This window comes from Nothoprocta perdicaria, unplaced genomic scaffold, assembly GCF_003342845.1.
Source record: "Nothoprocta perdicaria isolate Ctin4 unplaced genomic scaffold, notPer1 scaffold_551, whole genome shotgun sequence".
Classification (NCBI taxonomy): Eukaryota; Metazoa; Chordata; class Aves; order Tinamiformes; family Tinamidae; genus Nothoprocta; species Nothoprocta perdicaria.
The window spans coordinates 42,641-62,429 of record NW_020455812.1 but is presented as its reverse complement, the minus strand read 5'-3'; the positions used below and the strand labels follow the sequence as shown (position 1 = coordinate 62,429).

Genomic DNA, 19,789 nt, shown 5'->3' with positions numbered 1-19,789 from the left:
GGGCAGGGGCGGCGCGGGGGGCGGCCCGGCCCGGCTTCCCCAGCGCCCCCTTGCCAGCTTTCCCGGGGGGAGAGTTCACATCCTCATCCTGATGCGCCCACCTGCCGGCACCCCCGTTCCTTAGCAACGGGAGGCGCAGGGCGGGAGGACCGGGACTGTCTCTTTGTCCTGGTTTGACAAAGCCCGGCTCTGGATTTGAGGGAGGACTGGGGTGTGTCTCATGGCTGGCTTGACAAAGCTGGGCTTCAGATGCGGGGGGAGCATAAGGATGTGTCTCAAGGTCCTGGTTTAACCAAGCCGGGCTCTGGACATGAGGGAAGGATGGGGATGTGTCTCATGGTCCTGGTTTGACAAAGACAGGCTCTGGACACAGCGGGAGGACGGGGATGTGTCTCATGGTCCCGATTGAACCAAGCTGGGCTCTGGATTTGGGGGGAGGACAGGATGTGTCTCAAGGTCCTGGTTTAACCAAGCCGGGCTCTGCCTTCCCCACAGCCAGAGGACCCTGCGCACTGGGAGCCCGAGCCCCCCTGTGCAGCCCAAGCGCCCGGGCGCTGCCGTGGCGGGGTCCGGGGGTCCCCTGCGAGTGGGGCCGAGCGCAGCCCTGCAGCCGGCTCAGCGGGGCTGGCACCGGTCGTGGATGGGGGCTCAGCGGGGCTGGCACCAGGCATGGACAGGGCTCAGCGGGACCGGCACCGGGCAGGCAGTGGGCAGGGGCCGTCCTGCGGCACCAAGGGCTGTGCCTGGCAGTGCAGCGTTGGGGCCTGGCTGCAGGATATGGGTCTGGCCACAGTGTGTGGGTCTGGTGGGCAGTGTGGGCCTGGCTGCAGTGTGTGGGTCTGGCTGCAGGATATGGGTCTGGCGTGCAGTGTGTGGGTCTGGGGTGCAGTGTGTGGGTCTGGCTGCAGCGCGGGGGCCTGGCTGCAGTGTGTGGGTCTGGCTGCAGGATATGGGTCTGGTGTGCAGTGTGTGGGTCCGGTGTGCAATGTGTGGGTCTGGCCACAGTGTGTGGGCCTGGCTGCAGCGTGTGGGTCTGGTGGGCAGTGTGGGCCTGGCTGCAGCGCGGGGGTCTGGCTCCAGCGTGTGGGTCTGGGCGCCGCTGCGCGCGGGGCCGGTGCAGGAGCGCGCGGGTAGCAGGGCGGTTGCACACACTGCGGTACGAGCAGCCCGGCACGTGCTGCGCTGCCGCTGCTGCTGCCGCTGCTGCTGCCGCCACCCCTGCTGCCGCTGCATGCGGGCGCACCCCAGCTGCGCCCTGCCCTGCCAGCCCGCGGGGCTGCACGAGAGCCCCCGATCCGGGCGCTCCTTTCACTACTGCAAGTGCCTGGTGCAACTCCCTCCATAACCCCCTTCCTACCCCCCTCCGCAACCCCCTCCGTAACCCCCTGGGTAACCCCCTCCGCCTTCCTTGGCAGGGAGGATTAGCATGTGAAGGGATGCAGCTCCCGGCTGGATTAGCATGTGAAGGGATGCAGCTCCCGGCTGGATTAGCATGTGAAGGGATGCAGCCCCTGGCTGGATTAGCATGTGAAGGGATGCAGCTCCTGGATTAGCATGTGAAGGGATGCAGCTCCCGACTGGATTAGCATGTGCAGGGAGGCAGCTCCTCGGTCCTGCCCTGCTGGGGCCACCCGCTTGTGCTTAAAGGCACCAAAGCCCTTATCAGATCATTAGTCCTGGTTCTGCTACTACCTTCACCCAGTGATGAACACCTGCAGGGCCTGGGTCTGGGCCCCTTCCAGCCCCAGATCCAGGGGCCCCTTCCAGCCCCACGCTCTGCTCCGGGGCCGCGGCCTCTCCGCGGGCGGCGCTCGCCGGGCACGGGCGGTCGCACGTGCCGGGGCTGCGGCTCCCCCACTCGCTCCCGGGATTTAAGGCAATCGTCTTCCGCCAGAATTAAAAGACACGACTCTGCATTTCTAGGTCTTCCCTGATATTTCACTGCGACTTGGCGCTGTGGTTTTGGGCATCCCTCTGCGCTCTCCACAGAAACATTTGGGTAGCTGCACAACCACGGGCTTCGTGCAATAAAACATGGAGACGTGGAGAAATCTGAGCAGAGCTACGTGAACGGCTTTAGAGGCGGCGGCTGCTGTCACGCAGTCATCCATTTGTGTGGTATTTTCAACACACCGCATGTCTTCCCAAAGCAGAGCTGCCTGTGCATATGTTCCTCAATATGCAAAAGCCTCTCCCCGCACGGAGCAATCCTTACATCCCTGCACGGAGCAACCCTCGTGTCCCCACACGGAGCAACCCTCATGTCCTCAGCACAGAGCAACCCTTGCATCCCTGTACGGAGCAACCCTCATGTCCCCGCACGGAGCACCCCGCACGGAGCAACCCTCATGTCCCCAGCGCAGAGCAATTCTTGCATCCCTGCATGGAGCAATCCTTGCATCCCCACACGGAGCAACTCTTGCATCCCTGCACAGAGCAACCCTTGCATCCCTGCACGGAGCAACCCTCGTGTCCTCAGCACAGAGCAACCCTTGCATCCCTGCACGGAGCAACCCTCGTGTCCTCGGCACAGAGCAACCCTTGCATCCCTGCACGGAGCAACCCTCGTGTCCTCGGCACAGAGCAACCCTTGCATCCCTACACAGAGCAACCCTTGCATCCCTGCACGGAGCAACCCTCTTGTTCCTGCACAGAGCAACCCTCGTGTCCTGGCATGGGGCAATCCTTGTGTCCCTGTGCGGAGCAACCCTCGTGTCTCCAGCACCACGGGATGCAGGATCCTCCGTCTGCAGCCGGGACAGGTCCAGACCCAGGGCACCCCTGGGACCCTGGGGCAGCCCTCGGAGCCCCGGGCAGCCCTTGGAGCCCCGGGCAGCCCTTGGAGCCCGGGGTAGCCCTGGGACCCTGGGGGAGCCCTTGGACCCTGGGGCAACCCTCGGAGCCCAGGGCAGCTCTCAGACCCCGGGGCAGCTCTCAGACCCCGGGGCAGCCCTCGGAGCCCGGGACAGCCCTCGGAGCCCAGGGCTGCCCTCCCTGCACGGGACCGGCCCCGCTGCCCCACGCCGGTGGCTCCTCCTGCCTCTGCCTGCCCTCATCCCCACACCGGCAGAGCCAGAGCCCGGGCAGAGGTTCCCAGAGCCGGGGGATCCCCTGTCTCCCCATGGGGACGTCCCGTTCCCACGGCACCTTTCAGGCACCTGCAGGTGACCCGGGTCGCACCTCAACCTCATGCCAAGAGCGGGTCCTGCCACGCGTGCACATGCGTGTGCACACGCGTGTGCAAGAGAGGCGGAGGAGGGGAACAGACGTCACTGCCAAAATCCATGACTCTTACCTTACCTGAGGGTGGGCTAACGCGCCCAATTAGTCCTGCTATGATTAGTTTGCCAATGAGGAAGTCAGAAATCCATGATAATAACTGTAATTCTTCCCATAGGACCTGGGTGGTGTTTCATCCAGATGACAAATCACAGAATCTCTGACAAAGCGGCTTATATTCTCGTTCGCTCTTTCTCTCTGTCCCTCTCTATATATAATTTCACCCACCAATCCTCACCTGCCAAGATTTCCTGCGATGATGTAGACCTTTAAATAAGAACAACCTACTGCTGCTCTTACCACAAGTTAATTCTGCAAAAAGAATACTTGATTCTTGCCATCACCTCTGAATTATTCCTCCTACAAAGTAAACCGGCAAGAAGCACTTGGAGCTGAGATTCAGAGCTAGTCAGAAGCACTAGGAAAATTCCCCAACGTGCTCGTTTTGGTCTCTGGGAACTCCAGCAGCACACACAGGGCCCCATGTGGGATTTTTAGAAATAATGGGTATATATTTGCTTAGCTCCCTCCTTCCCGCTTTGAGCCTTGTTTGAAGCCAGATTTGCAGCGTCTCGGGAGACCTCTTGCCGTTAAAGCTCCTCTGCAACCTGAATTCCCTGCTCCTGTTGCCATCCACACGCGCGGGCACCTCCACATCTCCAGGTTCACGAGGCTCCCTTCAATCTCAACCATTCTGGGGTTCTGGGATGGGGAAGCAGAGTGACACTGTGGGCGCTCCAAGAAACCGGCGGGAGGAGGAGGAAGAGGAGGAGGACGAGGAGGAGGACGAGGAGGAGGAGGAGGGTCATCCCGGATCTAAGACAGTGCCAAGCTGAACAAATCAATGACCAGTTTAGTTGTGTCGAAACACAACGGAAACTTTCAAAAGAGAAGCGACAGTAAGAAGTTAGTTAATTTTAAAATAGCAGAGTAAGGTTAAGCAAAATGGAAGAGCAAATGTAATTCTCATTTTTTAAAAAAGGAGGGAGGAAAGATCCAGGGAGTTATTAAGCGAGGTAATCGATCTTTAATTCCTGTGAAATCCTGGAACTAACAAACAGGGGGTTTTTAAAGCACCTAGAAGGAAGAGCTAAATAGCAGGCAGCAGGGGTTGGAAAGCACCAGCCGTGCCAAATGAACCTCACTTCTGCTCGACACAACAGGGACCCAGGAGGGGCAGCGCTGTGCCGTACGTCCTGACGTCGCCCACGCACTAAGAGGGTCTCTCATGACATCCGCACAGGAAGCCAGGGACACGTGGGGTGCGCTGCCAGCCGCTTGGACACCCCTTTCGGGGCCAGCCTGGAGGGATGCATCATCGGGGCTGTCCTGGGGCAAGTTCTGTGTGTCACCGATGGTCGCTGCAGAAGAGACCAACTGCGAGGACAAGAGCATGTTGAGAGAGAAGATGTGGATTCGGTGGTGCTGTCACTGGAGAAATGGGCTGAAAAATGCTGGAGGAAAGGGAAAAGGGAAGGCAGCTCTGCTAGAGCAGATGAGGAGGCGCCACGGGGCTCGCAGAGAGGCTGCTGCTTCCGAGCGCAGCCACGAGCCTGCAGGCAGGCTGCTGCGACGGGCGGGTGGACGGAGCAATGCGGTGTGGCGTGGTGTGGTGTGGTGCGGTGTGGTGCAACGCGGTGGGACAGCGTGACGCGGTGCGGTGCAGTGCAGTGTGGGCGGTGCAGTGCGGTGCAGTCTGGTGTGGTGCGGTGTGGTGCAACGTGGTGTGATGTGGTGTGACGCAGTGCAGTGCGGTGTGGCGTGGTGTGGTGTGGTGCGGTGCAACGCGGCATGACAGCGTGACGCGGTGCGGTGCAGTGCAGTGTGGGCGGTGCAGTGTGGTGTGGTGTGGTGCGGTGCGGTGCAACGTGGTGTGATGTGGTGTGATGCAGTGCAGTGCAGTGTGGCGTGGTGTGGTGTGGTGCGGTGCAACGCGGTGTGATGTGGTGTGACGCAGTGCAGTGCGGTGTGGCGTGGTGTGGTGTGGTGCGGTGCAACGCGGTGGGACAGCGTGACGCGGTGCGGTGCAGTGCAGTGTGGGCGGTGCAGTGCGGTGCAGTGTGGTGTGGTGTGGTGTGGTGCAACGTGGTGTGACAGCGTGACGCGGTGCAGTGCGGTGTGGTGTGGTGTGGTGCAGTGCGGTGCAACGCGGCGCGACAGCGTGACGCAGTGCAGGGCAGTGTGGTGCAGTGTGGTGTGGTGCGGTGCAACGCGGTGTGACAGCGTGACGCAGTGCGGTGCAGTGCAGTGTGGTGTGGTGCGGTGCGGTGTGGTGCGGTGCGATGCGATGCAACGCGGTGTGACAGCGTGACGCGGTGCAATGCGGTGCAGTGCGGTGCAACGTGGTGTGATGTGGTGTGACGCAGTGCAGTGCAGTGTGGTGCAACGCGGTGTGACACGGTGAGACGCGGTGCAGTGCACACACACGAGCACTGGCCGAGACGCAGGGCCACCCCGTCCTGCTCGGCACCACCCCCGTGCACTGTGTGGGGAGTCACCTCCGCTTAGACACCTCTGCTTAGACACCTACAGCGCATTTGGGGGGTCACCTCCCGTCAGACACCTCCAGTGTGTGAGGAGTCACCTCCCCTCAGAGAGCAACAGTGCATGTGGGGAGCGACCCACTCTCAGACACCTACAGCGCGTCCTGGGGTCCCCTCCAGTCAGAAATGCACAGTGCGCAGGAGTCCCCTCCGCTCAGACACCCACAGCGTGCGTGCGGGTCACCGCCACTCAAACACCTACAGCGTGTGCAGGAGTCACCTCCCCTCAGACACCCACAGTGCGCAGGGGTCACCTCCCCTCAGACACCGACAGTGTGCAGGAGTCACCTCCCCTCAGACACCCACAGTGTGCAGGAGTCACCTCCCCTCAGACACCCACAGTGCGCAGGGGTCACCTCCCCTCAGAACCTACAGCCGCGTGCTGCAGTGCCCTCCCCACGGCATCCTACACGACCGGGTGCCCGTTCCCAGCGCCAGCCTCCCTGTGATGCGGGTGAGCGGCACGGAGGGCAGGGACGCAGGGACGCAGGGCGCAGACGGGCAGCACACACGGGTGCGCACAGAGGGGTGACGGGGCCCCGACTGTCCCCAAGGGAAAGGGCCTGGAAGGTGGCGCACGGCGCTTCCAAGGCTGCTGTACCACAGGATCGGCCCGGGCACCGTGCTGGGCATCCCGGATTGGGATGGGGCAGGGCCGCGGCCGGGCGCCCCCGGACCTGCCCCGGCCCCCCGGCTCCTGCAGCGGCTCCCGCCCCGTCCGGGCTCACGCGGAGCCAGTGGGAAGCACATAGGGCCATCCATGGGGTGTCCATGGGGCGTCCATGGGGTGATCCATGAGGCATCCATGGGGCGATGCATGGGGCGATGCTTGGGGCGATCCATGGAGTGATCCATGGGGCGATCCATGGGGTGATCCATGGAGTGTCCATGAGGCCATCCATGCGGGGCACGTGGGCAGGACAGGGCATCTCCAGGCACAGCAGCCCAGCCCTGCTGCAGCTGGAGGTTGGGCTGGCACAAAGCGGCCGCTCTCGGGTTTAGCAGCAGCGGGGCCCAGCAGCGAGCAGGTCTAAACGGGGCTGGCACCTCCCAGGGCCCCTCAGCCTCTGAAGATGGGGACAAGGGGACAGCAGTAAAAACCACTCAGGGAAACCAAAACGTCAGAAGGGAAACGGGAGAAACAGCCCCAAGAGAAAGCCTGCAGGGTGGCAGCCCTGGCAGAGCAGGGGCTCCCGGGCAGTGCCGGTGCCCAGGGTGCGCTGTCCCCAGAGCCACGGCTGCGGGACAAGAGGGGCGGCTGCAGGACACGAGAGGCAGCTATGGGACACGAGTGGCGGCTGCGGGACACGAAGGGCGGCCACGGCTGCAGGACACGAGGGGCGGCCACGGTTACGGGACACGAGAGGCGGCTACGGCTATGGGACACGAGGGGCGGCTGCAGGACATGAGAGGCGGTCACGGCTGCGGGACACGAGAGGCGGCTACGGCTATGGGACACGAGAGGTGGTCACGGCTGCGGGACACGAGAGGCGGCTACGGTTACGGGACACGAGAGGCGGCCACGGTTACGGGACACGAGAGGCGGCTACGGCTATGGGACACGAGAGGCAGTCACGGCTGCGGGACACGAGAGGCGGTCACAGCTGCGGGACACGACGGGCGGCACAAAGGGCCTTGCCCTGGGTCTGCAGCCGCTCCTGAGCCCTTCACACCGGCACCATCTTTTCCTGCCTAATTCTCTCAGGAGGGAGACAACCAAGAGGCTGATTCTAAACCAGGCCAAGAGCAGCCCGACATGAGAAGGGACCCTTCCTGCCGGGGAAACCTCCTTGCAGTCACAAGAGGAAGATGAAGGAGCGCAGCAGAGACCCCGGGGGGACGCAGCGTTTGAAAGCAGCCCCTGCAGCAGCGGCACTTCACACGGCAGCTGAAACTCCAGACCGGCCTCCCTTGATCCATAAGGAAACACGGGCGCGACCGCCAGAAAATCCTGGCGCTGGGACACGCGCAGAGCGACGAGGATTAGTGCAGGGCACCAAAAGCAGCGCCTTAGTCCCAGCTCCCGGCAGTCCTCACAGGACGCCCTCCGCACAGGATGTATTTTCTTTACACATACCAAGCTGATGAGGAGTCAACTAAAACATCACAAAGTAAGGCAGCTCCCTGAGGGGAAGGGTAAGGAAGCCCAAGATCCCGCCCGCCTTGTCCTCACACTGATGAGGATTCCTTCCGATGCCGAGGAAGCCACGAGGGCTTTGCGGCCGGTGCCGGGCTGCGGCGGAGCCGGGCAAAGGGGCCGGGACAGCGGAGCTCCCAGGGGAGCAGCCCCTGGCGTCGGCCTCGCCTGCCGGAACAGGCGCCGCGGCACGCACGCCTGGCCAGGTTTGGCTCGACACACCAAGGCCGACACACCGAGCAGACACGGATTAGCCACCGCGGCTCCAAGCTGCACGGATTAAGCCCGGATACATGGGGAGAGGCTCCCGCCGTCCTGGGGACATCGCGCGGTCCCTGTGGGCATCGCGCCATCCCCGTGGGCATTGCACCATCCCTGTGGGCATCGCGCGGTCCCCGTGGGCATCGCGCTGTCCCCGTGGGCATCGCATTGTCCCCATGGGCATCGTGCCGTCCCCGTGGGCATCGCGCGGTCCCTGTGGGCATCGTGCCATCCCTGTGGGCATTGTGCCGTCCCTGTGGGCATCGCACCATCCCCGTGGGCATTGCACCATCCCTGTGGGCATCGCGCCATCCCCATGGGCATCGCGCGGTCCCCGTGGGCATCGCGCTGTCCCCGTGGGCATCGCATTGTCCCYATGGGCATCGTGCCGTCCCCGTGGGCATCACGCTGCCCACAACAGCGTCCGTGCTGACAGCAGTGCCCAGCCAGCGCACGGGGACCCGGTGCCGGTGCCGGTGCCCGGCTCCGAGCCAGCTCGCGCGCTGGCCGCGGTCTCTGTTGGCGGCGCCCGGGCCCGCGCGGGCAGCAGCGCCCCTGGAGCCAGTCCCACCGCTGCCCTCGCGGCACACGCACGGCGAGGGGGCAGGAGAGACCTGCTCGGACCTCCCTGCGCTTGAGCGAGACGAGATGCACGAGCACCATGGCCGTTTGTGCCCGCTGTGTGACCGGCGAGAACAACGCACATTTCTGTAAATCAAAACAAGACCCAGAGAGCCCGAGTCCGTGTGGATTTCCTGCAGCCTCCCGCAGCGAGACAGGCGGGGACCACTCAAGGACTCGGTGCCAGGCCCGGCCGCACGCTGGGGATGCGCGGAGGAGCCGGCCCGGCCCAGCAGCGGGAAGGGGAGGCTGGACAAGCCTCGGAGAGAAGGTCCACGGAGCGGAGCGCACGTCGCAGCGGGGCACAGCGCGAGCAGCACGAGCTCCGTCAGCCCCCAGGGAGAAGCACAACAGGACAGGCCAGAAATGAAGCTGGGGCACAATTTGCAGCACCATCCAAAGAAATAACAAATCACTTTTCAAGCCTATGGGGAGAGGGTGATCTCTCCGCCCAGCGCCCGTGCAGGGCCACCGAATGACGAACCCCCTTGGTGCCCCGCGATTCCACACCGATAGCCCTCTTCGTGCAGATCCTGTCCAGCAGAACTGAGAAAGTCTGTCACATCTGACAAAGACCCAGTTTTATTTGACATTTCTTAGGATGCTGATTGTATAGACTCACATTCCCATACCCATATGCTCAGCAGTGCCAAAACCTGAGTTACCAAGTGATCCGGCCAAGACCATTTGTGTGAGCAGAGCACAAGGGATGCCAGGCGTTAAGTTCTCATGGTCTTCTGATTTCCCCTTGCTTGGCAAAGCAAACCTATTTTGGACCGACAGTTAGACTCTTTGGGTGCCAGTGGTCACGATCACAAGATCCTTCTCCTGAATCTTTCTCACTTCATCCACTCTCGCCACCGACTGTTTTTTCTTGCGTCGCTTTGGGTGTGTGGCAGCCTTGTCACCACCCTCCCCTTATCAGAATGCAGATCTGCTGCTGATGAGTCATTTGCACCGAGGCATTATCGGAGCACAGGCCTCCTATCTAAACACAGCCTGAGCCCCCTGTTCACCAGTTGTCTCGCTGCTGAGGGTGGCTTTGGTCATCAACATAGGCTAGTCCTTTGCTCCCTGAACTATTGTTTCTCTTGGCACTTTCCCATTTCCATTGACATTCCAATCAGACCAGCCTTAGTAATTCTCCTACAAATGCAGGGACTCATCCAACCTCTGATTCATCCAGTATGTGGATGACTACCTGGCAGAGGGACTCTGGCAGGTGTCACCACCTATTAGTGCTTATGCTGACCAGCTGCACTCGCGGTCTCAGTGAAGTCACAGCTCATCCGTGTGTTGACATTTCTTCAGGTTCTTGCTGGCCGCCAGTCTCAGGCCCTCAGCTTCGTGTCGGTGCATCTGCTACGATACAGGTCCTGCTAGAAGATCATAGGAATTTCTCCTCTTTGCAGGCAGAGAGAATGGACAAATCCAGGTGTTTATCACGGGTTGGGATTTCAAGATTTGGGGTCATCTTCAAGAAGAGAACAAGATTTGTGATGAAATCTTGAGAGCAACCACACTGTTGGGCATGAGTCTCCTCTTTGCCCCATAGGCACCTCTCCTCCAAGCCAGGCAGGCATGTGCTGTCTCCTTCCTCCCTGTTGAGCTGTTACCGACACAGGAGAACTCACAACCTGTAAGATGAAGCACCAGAGGACGTACTGGTCGGTCTGCTCTCATGCTGGAACTGCAGCCCAAGACGGGCAATGTTCTGCCAAAGGCTTTCACCGGCCCCACACTCGCTTGATGAAACATGTGGCACTGGAGCGCAGGAATTCATTCCCAGCTGTCAGCTCCCTGGCTTCCTTGACGGAGGCTTCCCTGAAGAGCTGACGTGGGCTCCTCGGGGCCGTGCTGGGAGCCTCGTCCTGTGCTCCCGGGGGAGTCTCCAGCCTTGCTCTCTGAGCTGTCTAACGGTGCTGAGGGCTGTGTGGCCCAGGACACGGCCTCCTTCTTCCAAGGGCACAACCTCAGAGGGCTCCGTGACGAGGTCCACAACTCGGCAGCGAGGCATCGACTTGCTTGGGGGCCGCGTGTGGGAGCGGATTTCCAGCAGCCTCCGCTGGTGGAGGCGGATCCCAGCGGGACACTGCAGGAAGGGCGACCGAGGGACCTTCCCAGCACGTCTGGTGCTGTTGCTGAGGCTTTCCCAGCTGCTTCACAGACACGGGATTGCGCTGCACCGCGGGCACTTCTGCAATTCAATGTTTGACCAACTCAGCCCTAGTTCTGTGGCAGCCCAGGAGCAATTACTTGATTTCTCCAAGCATGCAGATGCCAACGTCTCCCCTGCAGCTGCTCCCCTGCTCTTCCGGCAATCCGCAGGGATGACTTCTAGTGCAACCACACTCTCGTCATCAGCCGGTCCACGGGATGAGTCAGAAGAGACCTTTAAAGTTCGTGGTGATATCACTAATTGCGGTGCCCACTCTGAAGCAGCCTGGCGCGTGGCAGGAGGGAGCAGCGCCCCGCGCAGCTCCAGCGCCCAGGAGGTGCTGCCGGGGCACTGGACCCTTCACTGGGGCATCGGCACCGCTTGGGCACCTGCATGGATCCATCACCAGGGCATCAGCCCTGCCGGGGCACCGGACCCCTCATTGGGGCATCGGCACCGCTCGGGTGCCCACACAGACCCGTCACCGGGACATCGGCGCTGCCGGGGTTATCGGACCCCTCCAGTACTGGACGGCTCCACTGCTCAGAACGGTTTTGCAGTGTTGGGTGGCAGGGAAAACCCACGAGGCAAACCCTCCCGGGATCAGCAGCCTCCCTCCCTACGCTCTATTTTCTTCCTGCACTCACATTTCTGCGTCTTCTTCACGATATCCCATAATTTGCATGAATCTCCTTCCAATACAGCAGTTGTTTTCCATGCGTTTGACAGATTTCCTTGCAATAATTATTATCATTAGCCCCTTTTTGAGGGTAATTAAGAATAGCCTCATGCTCACACCCTCTGGCTCGCCGTTATATTTTGTCACTTCTCTTCCGAACACAAACAGCTCTCCCCTAACACCTTACACGCTGATCTCACTGAACACGTGCAGAGCAGCCCCTTCGCTTAGCTGCACCCTGGTTTATCAGCTGCCTGCAGTGACCTTGGTGACACAGAGACCTATTTCACCCCCTCACCGTTTTACTGGGTTTTAGCCAACAACCGATCACCTCCCCTTTCCCTCCTCCTCCTCTCTCGTTACTGCCACGTACACGTGCAAAGGACTGTGGATGTGAAACAAAAACCTCTTACGGGAAGCTGTTTGGAAACATAATTACTTCAATTCTGTGCTGCTAATATTCAATTTTCAATGTAATTATTTCAGTTTTGTGCTGATAATGATATATGACGGTTGTCCAGAGCCTCAAGAATACTTCCATCCATGAAAAAGCGCCTAGAAGTGGCACCTGCTTCCCTGAACACGAGCCCAGCTCCAGCTGTGAGCAGCACGGTGAGAGGAGCAGCACAGCCCCTCGGGGAGAGCAGCCAGGGACAAGGTCCCTCCGAAGGTTCCTGGGAGCCGCCGGCCTCCGCGGAGCTCCAGCCGGACCCGGGGCTGCCACCCAAAAAGCCTGGGCCCGGTTTCCCTCCCAAAGGGTGGGCGCTATTTCCAGCGGAGCCCAGCGCCAGGCTGCTGTTCCGCATGGGAATTCTGGAGGGCTGTGTCTGCCCACGTGCATGCAAACAACAGGAAAGCCAAGAAGCACCCGGAGAGGCAGCGCTTTACAAGAACAACAAGGAAAATCCCAAGACAGCAGCAGGAGCGGGAATGCTTTGATAACTGGTACTTGCACCATGAGGTCGAAGGTGTTTATACCTTTCAAGAAGCAGCTAACGCCTATTTTTCAAAAGCCAGGAAAAATGCAAATGGGGCAGAAATTCACCGAATGGAAGATTAGGCCTGCTTTTTTATTAAAAAAAAGAAAAAGCAAGCCAAGTAAACAGCAGCCTGAGAGTCTAATGAGCATTCCTAACAAAACCAACATTAAACCAAAATCACCCTCACAGCGCATTCACGAGCAGCAGCACGGCACCCGCAACCCCGATTGCTTTGAAGCCGCCACCGCACAAGGGGTGAATGAGGGAAAGGGAGCGATTTACGGGCTGCTTTTCCCCTCCCTGCAGCCTGGGTTGTAATTCACCCCCGCGCACGGTCACTGCAAAACCCTGTGTGGTTTGGGACGCCTTGTTCCCGCAGCGCGTGGGACGTGAGCGCTCCCGCATGGAGATGTCCCCGCACACAGGTGTGAGCGCTCCTTGTCCCGGGGGAAGGATGTCCTCCCATCCATCCATCCATCCATCCATCCATCCATCCATCCATCCTCCCATGCGCAGCCTCCAAGCGCCGCGCGCAGGGGCCCTCTGCAAGCCCAGGGACGGCAGGGCCGCCTGGCAAAGGCTTCCCGGCCCCGCAGCACCGCTCACCAATTTGGAGCCGGTAATTGCGCCGGGGGCCGAGGAGCGCTCAGGCCCGCGGCTGACAGATTTAGCTCCTTATTTATAGCCGGGAACGCGTGACACGGCAGGCGCAATGCTGGGGGTGGAGCGGTGGGAGGAAAGGAAGTTTTCTGCCTGTTTGTTGACTCTTGGTGCTCGGTGCCGTGTCGGCGGCGCTGGCGGCAGCCGCGGGGCTCCAGCCTGCTGCGCGGCGCGGGCGGCCGCTCGCGGTGCCGCGCTCGGCTCAGGCCCTCGGTCAAGGCCCGGCACGTCGTCCCGGCCGCGCGTGCGGCGGCTCCGTCCGCGCCCACCGCGGCAGCACCGTGTGCGGCTCCCGGGAGCAGCGGCACGGGAGCCAGGGAAGCGCCGCACGGGCAGCTCCTTGTTCACCAACCAGCTGCCTCCAGGCTTGGAGGTTCCACCTGAGGTTCCACCTTCGGGGTTCCACCTCCCCTTGCCACGAGGTCCAGGAGACCCATCGGCGCCGGCACAACATTTAACCTCCCCAGGATGAAACCAATTCTTCCAGAACGCCAGTAGGACCCATTACTAAAAATCACCTCCAAGTGAGGCTTCCAGTTTCCCATTTGGTGATTGAATTTTCCGTGAGCCTCCGGAGGCCGCACTTGGCCTCCACGAGAGGAGCTTTACGTGGAGGAGCTGCCAGAACCAGCTCTAATCACTGCTCTGGAATGAATCCTGTCCGCTCAGCACGGCCCAGAGAAGCCGCTTTCCAAGCCCTGCAGCCGATGTCAGCACACTGCGCTCCGCGGGAGCTGGACTCACTCCAGCTGGAAGCGGGGCACAAAGCGGCGGCTGCTGCTGCTGGCCCGGGCTCCACGCTCGGCTCCTCGCACGCCCGCGAGCCTGCCCTGCCATCCCAAAGAGCAGCAGCAGCTTCTTGCTCCGGCTCCCGGTCGCAGGAGGGAAAGGCAGAGGGAAAAGCTCCTGGACACAGCGAGCAGGCACTGCCAGCCAAGGGGGACACAGGAGAGCGGCGCTAATGATGGCAAACAGGAATTTCCACGTCCAGGAGCTCTGCTGAGGCCAGGAGAAGGCTGCCGAGCAGAGCAGGAGCAGCAGCAGGAGCAGGGGCAGGAGCAGGAGCAGGAGCAGGAGCAGGAGCAGCCACCGGCCTCATCTGAACCACAACAACAGCAGCTCTGGTGCAGGGCAACAGGAGGTGGCAAACCCAGAGGCTCTGCTCTCACGTGAGGGACACTCCTTGAGAGCAAGAGCTCGGGGAATCGCACCCTGAGCGCTCACTGCAGGCAGGGAAAACCTCCGGGATTGTGGGAATGATAGAGCAGGAGCGGAAAGAGCTCTTCCCTGTGAGCCTTGGGACAAGCCTTGATGGGAAGGGGCCAGCGCTGCCCTCAGGAATGAGGTGGAAAGCACCTGAGAGCACAAGGCAATGAGAGAGGTCCTGGAGCAGGGAAAGGAATCCCACACTGTGAAACGTGATCTCGGTTTGTTCCTACCAGAGAGGGGTCAAGGGGCATCTGCGTCACTGCACACAGCTACTTACAGAGGGAAAAGCACTTCCAATATTTCAGAAATTCCCAATAATGTGGAGGAAAAAAGAAAGCCAAATCTCAAGACGTGACTTAAAAACCTTGAAATTCAACCTTCCCACTGAGGGGGGTAACTAAGCACGGGACACCGGGTCAGGAATGTTTTACACTCTTGTTTGGACTTCTTCAGAAGAACCGCTCGGCGACAGTTTTCACTCAGCTTCTCCATTTACCCATGGGAGCAGCACGGGAGGGTGGAAGGTGGTTCCTGGTGGCCAGCTCTGACCCCCATGTCCTCCCCGGCCCTTCCTTCCTGGGGCCACGGGATCGGGCGCCGCGCACCCGAACAGGGCAGGAACGGCCAAACCCCGTCCTCCCCTTCCCCGCTCTGCAAACACGGGGCCTGTCGCCAGCGGGACCCACCAACGGCGCCGGAGCGGCCGGCTGCGGAGGCAACGCGCCGCGGCGCCTTGTGAACGCGCCAATGTCCCAGCACCGGGAGGCTCTGTGCTCCAGCGTGGCACCGAGGGACAGTTTAACGGGCTGTTATACACAGGACCTCAAATTAAATGTAATTGCCCCTTCTCACTCACATCCTATCACACAGAAAGCACTTCGGGGAAATTTTATCCATTTAACTGCTCGGAGCTGAGGATATGCTGGAGAAAAGAATATTTGACCCTGCTTTTCAGTTTCATTTGTTTATAATGACCTCATTACCTCTGTCTGGCAGAGCAAAACCCAGCAGTTTCTAATCAAAAGAAAACCGCACCAAACTACATCAGAATCTGCAGTCTTACCTGGATAACTGTACCGCTTATGATAGCAGCTTCTGCAGGCAACTAGAGAGCTGGGAGAGATGTGATAAGCTCCTATAATACGGGCGCTTAATTCCCTTGCGGTTCCTTCCCTTGGAAATTCCCGCAGGCTGGACACGGCCTTTGCTTCCTTCTTCCCGAGGGGCGAGGGATCGCGTTCCCGCTGGGAACACGCGCCACCCGGGACAGCCCAGGCGGCCACAGGGCTCTTGTGCGAGGCCATCCCAGCAGACGTCTGTCCCAAACGCTCTTGGACCCTCTAGCAAGAGAGCCCTGAAGAGCCGTGCAGACGCTGCTCCTAGTGCTGAGGCACCGCCCTAACCAGTTTGATGTTGCTTAGCGCTGATGGGCTTAGGGGTCACTCTGTCATCTCCTGCATCTTGGAGGAGGAATGCTACCGGAGCAACGGTCTCCATCCCGCACTTGCACAGCTGCTGACTCGTGTGATAATCTGGATTCCCCTCCCTGCGCTGCACCTAGGGATGTTCCAATGGCATCTCCCATCCGCCAGGATCGTTCCGGACTCCTACCCGTCCAGGGGACGAGACGCACCGAGGGCTCTCCCTGCCTCTCCCAGCAGCAGGAGGCCGAGGCTGGTGCCAGCCCCGCGGGGCTGCAGTCCCCAGGGCTGCTCCCGGGACCTCGCGGCACCAAAGGGACCCCAAAGGCAGTCAGGGCGCGTGGGCAGCACCGCAGCGGGCAGGTTAACGGGGAGCGTCACACGGACCCGGCGAGCGCGCGCCTTGCACTTGCAAAGCACACTTATCACCTATGGAAAGAGAGATGTGGCGAAGGGGTGAGCGTTTAGCCCACATGAAAATGAACTGCAGGATTCCCCTTTTGCCACTGCTTATTGTAAAGGGAACCTTGGTGCCAAGGTTGGGCAGAGAGGTGCCCAACTGCCTCACGTTGCACAAGAATTCCAGCCCACAAGTCAGAGGACAAGAGTGTCTCTTCTCCCCCATCCAGTGGATGGGATTGACCCAGTACACAAGGCACAGAGTGGGAGAAAACACCCCAACCTGCTCAAAGACACCACGTTCTGATGCGAGGACACGGTTCCATGGAAGAACGGCACACGAAGCAAAGAACGTGAAGAAACGTTTGAAGAGACAAGTGCTCCATCGCTAAGGGTGTCCCAGCATGCTCGACCGCGCTTCACTCCTCCATGCAGCACAAAGGAGCGAGCAGGCATCCCTGTGCAGCCTGCACACTTCTTTGTTAATGGAAGTCTTGAGGATAAAACCCATGCACTAAGCTCATGTGCGCACAACGGGCTGCTGCTTTTCACCTAACGTCTCTGCAGTGCAGAACGTGGGAAGAAGCCGGTGCAGGAGCCAGGGGTCCTTGTTCCAGGAAGGGCCAGGGACCCCCGGGAAGGGAGCGGGTAGGAGCAGCAGGATAAAGGCAGAGATCCACTCGCCTGACGCCTCCTCTGGAACTGCATTCTGCATCTCGAGCCTGTAAACAGGTCACTCCAGCGCTTGGTCACAAATACATTTACTCTCCACTAATTTTGTATTCCCTCTTTGAATGCATTTATATTTTTGGCCTTCACAACATGTAGTGGGAATAAATTCTACAATTTAATCACTCGCTGTGTGACAAAGAACTTTGTTTTATTTTAATCTCACCGCTTGATAATTCCACCGAGTGCCACCTCATCCTTTTGTGCTGGGAAATTACTATTGTTCCGCATTCAGAGCTCCTTGCCTACTCAGGGGTTTATAAAACTCCATCAAGGAGGGTTGCCGGGTGCCTCTCCCGCACGCTGGAAGCTCCGGCCCGTTTCACCTCTCCTTCCTCGAGGACTTGCACAAACGGTGCCACCTTCCTCGGAGCCGTTTCCACCTCTGTTTTCTCAGATGACTGAACCACCACTCAAGTGCTGCTCAGGATGAAGACAAGCTGCACACCACAGAGAAGTGCAGCACCATTTTTAAAGGGCTTTCTATTTATTTCCTGCTTCCTGACATCCTACCTGTGCTATCAGCTGCTGACCCGGCTGGCGTTTTCTAAGAAAGACCCACAGGACTCCAAAACCCGAGGGAAATATTTCACACAAAACCCTTCACGAGGCAGGTGGACAGTTCAGAGACCTTCAGCCTGGAAAAGACCCCGCAGGAGCCTGCAGGACACCAGTCTCCCCCTTCCCATGCGGCAGGCTTGGTGACAGTTGTCACCTTTGCCAAGCCGTGCCTGCATCTGGTGACCAGGAGCCCCCGCAAAGAGCAGCAGCCAAGGGGAGTCAGACGGAGCCTGCACAGAAAACGGGGGGCCCTGGGCCCGTCACCCCGGCCCTGCGGTGCCATCACACCGGGCATCCCTATCCCAGCTAAGGAAGAGCACAGCAGCAGCCTGGCGCCGGTGGGAACCCCTTCGAGCTCTCCCACACCCGCACATTGGTGGTTACTGAGAACATTCCTACGTTCTCAGGAGCTGCTTTTCAGGTCCGTTTTCCTGAATGTAGTATAAAGGGAAAACCTGAGCCCGTTTCAAAGCAAACGCTGCTTCCCTGGGTGACGAGCGGCGCCGGGAGCTGCAGGGTCCCTTCCCCAGCGGCGGGGTCCCTTACCCATCCCAGCGCACGCTTATTCACTATCCACCTGGTGCCGCCTCCTGCACAGAAGAGGCCACATTGCTGCCGCTCCCCAGCAGCGCCCACGGTGCCAGAGCCAATGCTGGAGGCAGCCGAGGCCACGCGAGCAGCAAGGGACGGAGCTGGGGACAGTCACCTTGCGCCATTCCGTGTCCCCAACGCCCTCCGTGACAGCTCGGTGCTCCCAAAGGCCACGCGCACCACCAGATGTTGAACACGATTCTGGAGGCACCTGAACGTGACAAGGGCGGTTATCAGAGCCTTTGCAAGAGGAGCTTTCATTTGCTCCCTCTCCTCCTTCGTTGCTATAGAAATAAAGGCTGCACTCGCCCCGTCACACGGATTGGGATTGCTGGGACAAATCCTGGCTTTGCAAAGCACCGAACGCAGTCGTCGCTCCTGGTCACAGGGATGCTCTTGGTCACAAGGACACTCCTGGTCACAGGGACACCCCGGTCACAGGGACACCCCCAGTCACAGGGCCGTTCGTGGGCACATCAAAGGCCCGAGCACTGAGGAGCTCCACAGCGGGTTAGAGGGACCCTCCAGCGCCGCCAGGACTGGGATGAACGCCGGAGAAGCCGGGATGAGGGAAAGGAGAAACTGCAAGTTCCTGGTGCAGGTCCAGCCATGGGCAGGGGCTGTGTCCATCGCCCATCTGACCCATTCCGCAGCCAGATGGCCAAGGCAGCAGGGCTGGGAACGGGGCAGGAGGGCCGAGAGAACCGGCCCTGCCAGCCTGGAGAAGAGGAGCAAGAGGGGCCCTGCCGTGCTCGGCAGCTGCAGCCGGACAGGAGGGCGAGCGGGACGTGACACCCGGCCATGGGGTGCGATGCCTGGGCAATGACAGTGACACCAGCTGCAGCCGGACAGGAGGGCGAGCGGGACCCCCCGGCACCGCGCGGCCGTGGGACAGCAGCAGCGACACGAGCAGCTCAGGCAGCTGCAGCTGCACGCAGGGAAAACCTCCTCGGAGGCTGCTCCAACAGCGGCACGCGGGCCCCGGGAGGCTGCCGTCCCTCCATACGTACATGCAGACATACACGCACCAATGTCCCGGACATACGTGCACCAGTGTCCCGGACATACGTGCACCAGTGCAGGGCATGCAGGGCAGTGCTGCACGCCGCACGGAGCCTCCGGACCCCTTCAAGGGAGCATCCCTGCCGGCCCAGCCCCAGAAACTGCCCCTCGCGCTGCCCTGCTCCGCACGGCGGCCCTTCCAGATGGCCGTGAACACTCGCAACATAATCCCTCTCCCTGCTCAACTAATCCCTGTGATTGAATAAGAAACAATCCTGAATTATCTATTGCTCCCAATTCTCCTACTTCCCAGCTGTGCCGTGCAGCACGCGGGCGCTTGACTTTATATTGAGTTAATTTCGGTCCGCTTTAATCTCCTTCGTTAGTGTGGCTCGCCAGCTAAGTCGGCTCCGGTGATGGCCTCTTGCTGAGCGCAGCGTGGGAGCTCCCTCGGTGCCGCGCCGGGCTGGGCAAGGGGCTGCTCCGGAGCCTGTCCAAGCGACGGGCACAGTGCGGAGCAGCCCCTGCTCCTGCTCCTGTGACCCGCGGGGGCTCCGGT

At 60.4% G+C, this 19,789-nt stretch overlaps 1 protein-coding gene across 1 annotated transcript in view; it reads right to left on the bottom strand.

Moving 5' to 3' along the window:
- LOC112955296 (SH3 and multiple ankyrin repeat domains protein 3-like) overlaps positions 1-19,789 on the bottom strand; it is a gene marked incomplete at both ends in the record, with an annotated part of 77,702 nt that overhangs the window by 30,357 nt on the left and 27,556 nt on the right. The window lies entirely within an intron of this gene.